Genomic DNA, 8,533 nt, shown 5'->3' on the forward strand with positions numbered 1-8,533 from the left:
AATATCTCCTAGTCAGGCCTTCTGCTACAGTCAATCAGTGAGGTTCACCATTCCCTGGCCGCAGACTATGCCCCCTCCTTCTGGACATTTGTCCCCACCTCTCCTGAGTCCTTGCTCTATCCGCCTTCCCCACCACCAATATGACTCCAGTGGGCGCTCATCTCGCCCTCCCAGAACCATCTGTGTTGCTCATTTGTATATGCGTCCTTATCGCTTCAGTTATTTTAGCCCATGATTTTCTTTGGCCTTCCCACTCTGATGACTGAGTGCTGCACCTGTTACCACAGTGAGCAGGCCGGGGCGTTGCCAATGGCCAACGTTCAGAATCTTGTTGGGAAAGGAGCCTGGGGATCATCTTGGGCAAGGCTCTGTGTACAAATCTCCTGTAGATCTTGTTAAAATGCAGCTTCTGATTCAGTGGGTTCTGGGTGGAGCCCGTGCTTCTGCATTTCTAACCACCTCCCGGCAGAGGCCCGTGCTGTGATGCCTGGACCACACGACAGGAGGCCAAGGCCTGCAGGGCTGAGGTGGCTCATATGGGTCATGGGGCAGCGCTGGGCACTACAGCTCCATGGTGGCCCGAGCATCTTCCTCAGAGGAATGTCCACGTTTCCCAACCAGGATGTCCCAGTTCAGGAGCTTCTTGGTGAGACGCTTCAGGGCAAGTGGCATTCTCCGGGCACTTGGTCTTCGGGTTGAGGGGCGGGATGTGGGGGGATGTACTCATCATAAAGCACAGCTCTGTGGTAGCTGATGACGCTATATCGAGCCAAGGAACTGATGTGCCCCTTGGGTCCTGTGCCCACCATCTCTCAGTCAATTGCCACCATTTTCCCTGGCATCTTCTGGGATGCTTCAGAGCATTTATGCTCTAAATGAAATTGGGTGTTCTTCAGGGCATTTCTCTGAGCAGGGTTCTTCCGGGGACCCTTCTTCTGGGGGCGAGCTGGGTGGCTCCCAGTCTTTGGAAGAGCACTCCGGTCCTCCCCCAGCAAATCTACTTAAGCCACAACAGACCCACCCTTCTGTGAAGGGGCAGGGGTCAGCCAAGGCACCGCAGCTTTCCCATCCAGGGACCGCTCTGCTCCTCTGCTGGAGGCAGTGGTCTTCTTTGGAAGGGGAGACCCCTTCCAAGTGCCATCCGCCCTGGGGGGTTTCCCTTTTCTTTGGAGGTTCTGAGTACAATTTAGGCACCTCGCGGGGCTGCTGGTTCTTCTTATTCAGAAAGCCTCTCGTTCCAAGAGCCGCCTCTTCTTGACAAACTTCCAGTGCTTGGCCTTCCCCTCTAATGTCTTTTTGGGGGGAGGTTCACTAAAATCCGAACTGAGGAGTAAGGTAGACATGAGGACAGGGATGGTGGGAGAGCAGTTGGGAGGAGTGGCTTACTAAAGACAGGAAGATAGAGGACTCATCCTCTGCTGAATCCACAGGCTGACGTCTGGGGATCTGTTACGTCCTGGGGAAAAGACTAATCCTGACAATGGAGCCCAGAGGCCCAGGAAACAGTAAGGCCCATCTCCAGAGGATTTAAGATTGGGAAGGCATCAGAATGACCACCAAGATTGGGAATGAATCTGTAATGTGAAATGATGTCAGGGTGACGGTCTGCGCCAGGAATCTTGGGTTCTAGCACGGCCCCACAATTTACCAGCTGTAGGGGCTTGAGAAGGTCACTTCCCCTCTCTCAGTCTCATTCGCACTTGGAGGGGGCTGTAGGGCCAACCAGCTTGAACTCTGTGTCTGGAAAGCCAGAACAGGTGAGCCCTCTGGATTACCCAGGCATCCCTGTGCGGCTCCAGGCAGGGGAACCCTCCACACGTGTCTCATGCTCTGCTAAGAGCAGAAGCGCCAAAGAAAAAAATTTTAAACGTTTATTCATTTTTGAGAGACAAAGACAGAGCACTGGGGGAGAGGGGCAGAGAGGGAGGGAGACACAGAATCCACAGCCTCTCTGTGAGCACAGAGCCCGACGTGGGGCTTGAACTCACGGACAGCAAGATCATGACCTGAGCAACACTTTGACACTCAACCGACTGAGCCACCCAGGTGTCCCACCCCTAATTCCTTTAAGTGGCCCTCTGTGTGACAGAATGCTATGCTCAGTCTTTGTTCTGTCTCAAGTTTTAGCTTTCCTTTTTCTTTTTTAAGTTTATTTATTTATTTTGAGTGAGGGAGCAAGTAGGGGAGGGGCAGAGAGAGAGGAGAGAGAATCCCAAGTGGGCTCCACACCATCAGCGTGGAACCTTACGCGGGGCTCAAACCCACGAGCCTTAAGATCATGACCTGAGCCAAAATCAAGAGTCGTGAACTTATGTGACTGAGCCACCCAGGTGCCCCTGCAGTTTTAGCCGTCTTTCTACAACAGACTTTATGTATAGATCAGAGTTTTTCAAACTCAAAAAATTATTTCCAGGAAAAAAATTACTCTGTAGCCCTAACAATAAATATTCGACTTGATAGTCTGTATAACTAGAACATCCCCAAACTTTGGGACTTTACAGGCAAAAGAAAATTCCAAAAACAAAGGGGGAAGGGGACCAAAAAAGCAGTACCAACATTTCACTTTGTTCAATAAGGAGACTGAAAAATAGTTACTCCTAGTATCTCATTACATGAAGGACATTGTGATGCCAAAACATATAGGAAGAACATAAATCTTAGATCAAAGGATAATTCTTTAACTGGGCTAAATTGTAGCTTTTAAGGGAAAACTATGCTATACCTGTGTTTTCTAATTTTGTGACAAATGCAACCTTTGACTCAAGTTCTAGTTTGACGGAAGCATTGATTCTGTAATCCCTTCTGTTTATAGGCGATGCAACTAAGATTCTCATAACCATGTGACTTGCTCATTGTCACCTGCTTTACTGGCATAGCCAGTGCTCTCCACTGTTCTTGCTGCGGAAGGGGGGGGGGGTACAATCTTATGATAATTCACCTCCACTCAGCATAGTGAAATGGCAAAGTCTTGGACCAAAGAGACGTCAGTTGGAATCTCAGAGGTCATGATCTCACAGCTCGTGGGTTCCGGCCCTGTGTCGGGCTCTGTGCTGACAGCTCAGAGCCTGGAGCCTGCTTCAGATTCTGTGTCTCCCCCTCTCTCTGCCCCTCCCTGCTGGCACTCTGTATCTCACACAAAAATAAAATAAAACGTTAAAAAAATGTTTAAAAAGTACTTAAAAATAAATAAAAATTAAAATTAAATAGCACATATAAACTACCTACCAGGGTTAAGAGGCTCCTCTTGTAAACATTGGTCAGCTTCCTTTCCAACAAAGAGCTTTGCATAGTGAGTCCTATGTCATTGATAAAAGTTAGGGTTCACATTATAATAATAACAATTACTATTAGACATTAAGTATCAGAACAATGGAGTCTACTCACTACATTTATAGAACTAAAAGGAACATCTCAAATTATTCTTTGCAAAACAAGAATAGTCTGCTTGCAGGTAATTTCTCTATCCTCAATTATCCCAAGAGGCAGTTAGAAATTTCTCTCACTAAATAAGAAAGAAATATTAGGATTTTTTTTTATGTTTTATTTTTGAGAGAGAGAGTGTGACTGGGGGAGGGGCAGAGAGAGAGAAGGGGACAGAGGCCTTGAAGGTGGCTCTGTGCTGACAGCTGAGGACTGTGTACAGAGTCCGATGCGGGGCTTGGCCTCATGAACACTGAGATCATGACCTGAGCAGAACTCAGACACCTAACCAACCGACTGACCCATCCAGGTGCCCTTATTTTTTCTTTAGAGTGAGCTCCACACCCAGCATGGGGCTTAAACTCACGACCCTGAGATCAAGACTCGCGTGCTCCACCAACTGAGCCAGACAGGAACCCCAAAATTAGTTCTTTTTGATAGCAAACACTGCATAGGAAGAGCTAGAAGCAATAGAGTCTAATAATATCTACCATCATCTCTTTTTTTTTTTTTCCTTTGGTCTATTTCCACTTATTAAAACATATTTGTTTAGGGGCGCCTGGGTGGCTTAGTCGGTTAAGCGTCCGACTTTCGCTTAGGTCATGATCTTGCGGTTCTTGGGTTCGAGCCCCGCGTCGGGCTCTGTGCTGACTGCCAGCTCAGAGCCCGGAGCCTGTTTCAGTCTGTGACTCCCACTCTCTCTGACCCTCCCCTGCGCACGCTATCTCTCCCCTAGAAATAAATAAAATATTTAAAAAAATTAAAAAAAAACATATTTGTTTAATTTGGATGATAAGACCCTGAGGGCAAGAACTCTTAGCTCTATTAAATTCTATTGAATGGAGCGCCTGGGTAGCTCAGTTAAGCAGCTGACTTCAGCTCAGGTCATGATCTCACAGTTCATGGGTTCTATGCTGACAGCTCAGAGCCTGGAGCCTGCTTCAGATTCTGTCTCCCTCTCTCTCTCTGCCCTTCCCCTACTCACACTCTGTCTCTCTTTCTCTCAGGAAAAAAAAAAAAAAAGTAAATAAATTCTATTGAATGATGGCAACTTTACTTGAACATCCCCGATCATTTGGAAGTTCTTACCTAGTTACTCTGCTTTAAATCAGGAGACTTGATCTGACTATAGGGAGCACTACAAATTGCATAAGGATCAGTCAGAGACATTGGTCATGTCCTCATGTACTACTCACAACCAAGAAAGAGAAATGTTGGGACTAAATCTTCAACAGGAGTGAATTTGGTTTGCTGTAATGTTTTCACAAAACTAACGACCATCTTTTGTTACTTGAAAAATATTAAAAAATACAATCTTCTGGAAGGGTAAACAAAGCAAAAGTAATACCTACTAAAGTACACTTTCCCAAGCAAAGTTGTAATCAAATACTTGAAATATTTTGTAAACCAATTTGGATAAATATCTTCATATTTTCTAGAGATTTTTGTACACCAGTTGCTCAGAGTCCAAGGGCATGCATATCTGGATCTGGAGCCTCCCTGATGAACACTTCACTATGTAAGGGAAGAAAAATAATCTGAGTGTTTTTACGCTTGCTCTGATGAAGAGCAGAAGGTCATGGAAAGACATGATAGGACAAAGGGCATAAGGGAAGTGTATCGTAAGCAGCAGAAAATCTAGCAAAGCTAAAATTTATTCAGATTCTTCTCTGTGCCCCTTTGCTTTGCAAAACAAGGATGCTCCTAACCTCTGAGTACTGGCGGGGGGGTGGGGGGGGGAAATCTCTCACAAGAGGGTTTTATTCTACCTTTTAAGTAATCTCTACTCCCAACATGGGGCTTGAACTCACGACCCTAAGATCAAGAGTTGAGTGCTCTACGGCCTGAACCAGCCAGGCACCCTGTCAAAGGAGAGATTTATGACCTGCTTCAGAGGAAGGTCAGAAAGTTCTTCCTGAACATGCCATTTCTCAAATCCCTCCAGCTTTAATTATGCAATACGCCAAACGACCACATTTTGTGGGAGTATTTCCTTAACCCGACTGTTAATGTCCAGTATCAGTTTTCTTCATAGAAGTACCTCGATTATTTGACTACAAACGTTTTGCCATAACGAGTAGCAAATTTGTTTGGGGGGCTGTTTATAATCTCCAGCCAGGGCCAGCAAACTTTGTCCCAGGTCAAACCCAGCCCAGTACGCGTTTTTGTAAATAGAGTTTTATTAAAACACAGCTGCTTTCATTCATTTGTGTATCTGTGGCCGTTTGCCATGACAGAAGAGCCGGGAGAAAGAGACCACATCCATGGTCTTTCACGCAAAGTGAAAGTCATAATCACAATGGAGGCTCTACTTTTTATAAGTAGTAAATGAAAGGGGTTTTGTTTCTGGCAATGTTGCATTAGGGAGGACGCCATGCTAAAGGGACAGGTCTCAAAGCTTTCAAAACCATGGCTCTCAAAAAGAGAAAAATCAACCACGGGCATCTTCCTTAGCTGGATGTCAATACGATTTTAATTACCTTTACATTGTATTTATTATTTTTTAATGTAAACTCTACGTCCCATATAGAACTCGAACTCACCACCCAGAAACCAAGAGCCACATGTTCCACTGGCCAAGCCAGCCAGACGCCCCTACAACGTTTTCAAGTTCTATTAGTAAACCTTCCTGATTGTTGGTGGATGGAGGCAGTGGATGGGATCATATAATAAAGTGGACTTGATCTGTTTATATTATCAATATCATATAATTCAGCCCATATAAATGGATTAGTTAGCAAAGCTTCCTCCTCACTCCAACCCTATCATCATCCCAGAAGCTGCTTAACAAAACCATAAAGTAATTAACCGGATGAGTACATTCATATGTACATATAACTACTAAATAAATTATCTAGATAGTAAATCTCTGGTGCTACTTACCCTAAGCAGGTCACATAGAGGGGCCCCTGTGAAAAATAACTCAGGCCATAAAATCTGGAGTATTTTTCTCTAGCGAATTTCATCTCAAGTTCGTATCTTTTGAAACATGTTAAAATGAAAATTATGAAACATAAAACAGATTTGGAAAAAATTAAACAATTTTTAAAAAAAATATTTACTTATTTTTGAGACAGAGACAGAGGGTGAGCAGGGTCGGGGCAGAGAGAAAGACGCAGAGTCCCAAGCAGGCTCCAGGCTGAGCTGTCAGCACAGCTGTCAGCTCGAACTCAAGAGAGATCATGACCTGAGCTCAAGTTGGATGCTTAACCAACTGAGCTACCCAGGCGCCCCAGATTTGAAAAAACTTTTACCGTAAATACCCACTAACCAAACTCTACATTAACACATTTTTCCTTTAGTCAGATGAATACAGACTTACCACTTTTAGATGTAGAATTTGATGAGATTCGACATATGGATAGTTACGTAGCCACCACAATCATGAGCTAGAGCTGTTCCATCATTCTGGAAAGCTCCCTCCGCCTCTCTGCAGTCAATCCCCAGCCTCTGGCAACAACTGATCTGTCTTCACTATAATTCTGCCTTTTCTTGAATTTCAGATAAATTGATTCCTACCGTATGTACTCTTTGCGTCTTCTTTCATTCAACATAATATTCACCCATGTTGTTGCGTGAATGGGTAGTTTTTCCTTTTTGCTGTGAAATAGCATTCATTGTATACATGCGGTTTACCCTTTATACCAGCTGATGGAATTTGGGGGGGGTATCTAATTTTGGACTGTTATAAAGAAAGCTCTTTATAAACATTCCTGTACAGATTTTCCATGTGAACATGTTTTCACTTCTCTTGGGTAAATACTGAGGGGTGGAATTGCTGGGCCCTAAGGTTATATAATATTTAAGTTTATAAGGGAGGTGGTTTTTTGGAATGTTTATACTAGAATAGTCAGGGCAACTTTGATAAAGGAGGATTAAGTTGAAAGATTCATACTAGCTGACTGCAGGAATTACTATAAAGCTACAATAATTAAAATAATGTGCCAAACTGTTTTCTAAAGTATTTGGGCTTTTTTACTTACCATGGGCAATGTGTAGAGCCTTCCATTTGCTCCACATTGTCGCTGACAATTGGCAATGCCAGCCTTCTTAACTTACCTCTAGTGAGTAATAGTGATATTACAATAGTTATTTTCTTAATGACTAATAGTTTTGTGCATTGGTGCTTACTCGCATTATCATATCTTGGTGAAATGCTTGTTCAGTTTTTTAACATTTTACCCATCTAAAACATTTGTCCATCCTAACCATGAGTCCCTTATCAGTTATGTTTTGCCTAAGGCTTGCCTTTTCATTTTCTTAACTTTCTCTTGAAGAGTAGTTTTTCTGTTTTAGCTTGTTTGCTTTTAAGTATGCTCTACACCCAACGTAGAGCTTGAATTCACAACCCTGAGATCAAGAGTCACATGCTTCACTCACTTAGCCAGCCAGGTTGCCCCTCATTGTCTTTTGATGCTATGGTAAATATTTTTGATTTCAATTTCCTTTTTAAAAATTGTTTCAATGTTTATTTTTTTAATATATTGTTTCAAATGTTTATTTTTTGAGAGAGAGACAGACAGAGCATGAGCAGGGGTGGGGCAGAGAGAGAGGGAGACCCAGAATCCGAAGCAGGCTCCAGGCTCTGAGCTGTCAGGACAGAACTCGATGTGGGGCTTGAACTCACAAACTGCACGATCATGACCTGAGCCACAGTCGGATGCTTAACCAACTGAACCACACAGGCGCCCCCATTTCAATTTTCAGTAGCTTATTCCCTGTACATGAAAACAGAAATATTCTGGTACATTGACCTTGTATCCTGTGACTTTGCTAAGCTTATTAGTTGTATTATTAGTTGACCCCTTATCATTTTCTATTTACACAATCATGTCATCTTCAAATAAACAAATTTATGGGTTTTTTTCCAATTTGTATGTTTTTAATTTCCTCCCTCACCTTGTTGCACTGGTTAACATTCCAGCCACTATTGAGTACAAAAAGTGAGAAGAGACATTCTTGCCTTGTTTGGTGTCTTCCAGGAAAAGTTATCAGTCTTTTACCATCAAAGAGATTACATTTAGGGGTCACATAGTTCCCCTTTGTCAGGTTGAGCAAGTTGCCTTTTATTTGTACTTTGCTGAAAATTCCTATCACAAATAGGTTCTGAATT

General features: G+C 43.4%; 1 pseudogene; it reads right to left on the minus strand.

Annotated features, from left to right (window-relative positions):
- Positions 1-656: 656 nt before the first annotated feature.
- LOC120232024 lies at positions 657-1,343 on the minus strand (annotated as a pseudogene).
- Positions 1,344-8,533: the final 7,190 nt, after the last annotated feature.

This window comes from Hyaena hyaena, unplaced genomic scaffold (genome assembly GCF_003009895.1).
Source record: "Hyaena hyaena isolate Hyena2069 unplaced genomic scaffold, ASM300989v1 scaffold_64, whole genome shotgun sequence".
Lineage (NCBI taxonomy): Eukaryota > Metazoa > Chordata > Mammalia > Carnivora > Hyaenidae > Hyaena > Hyaena hyaena.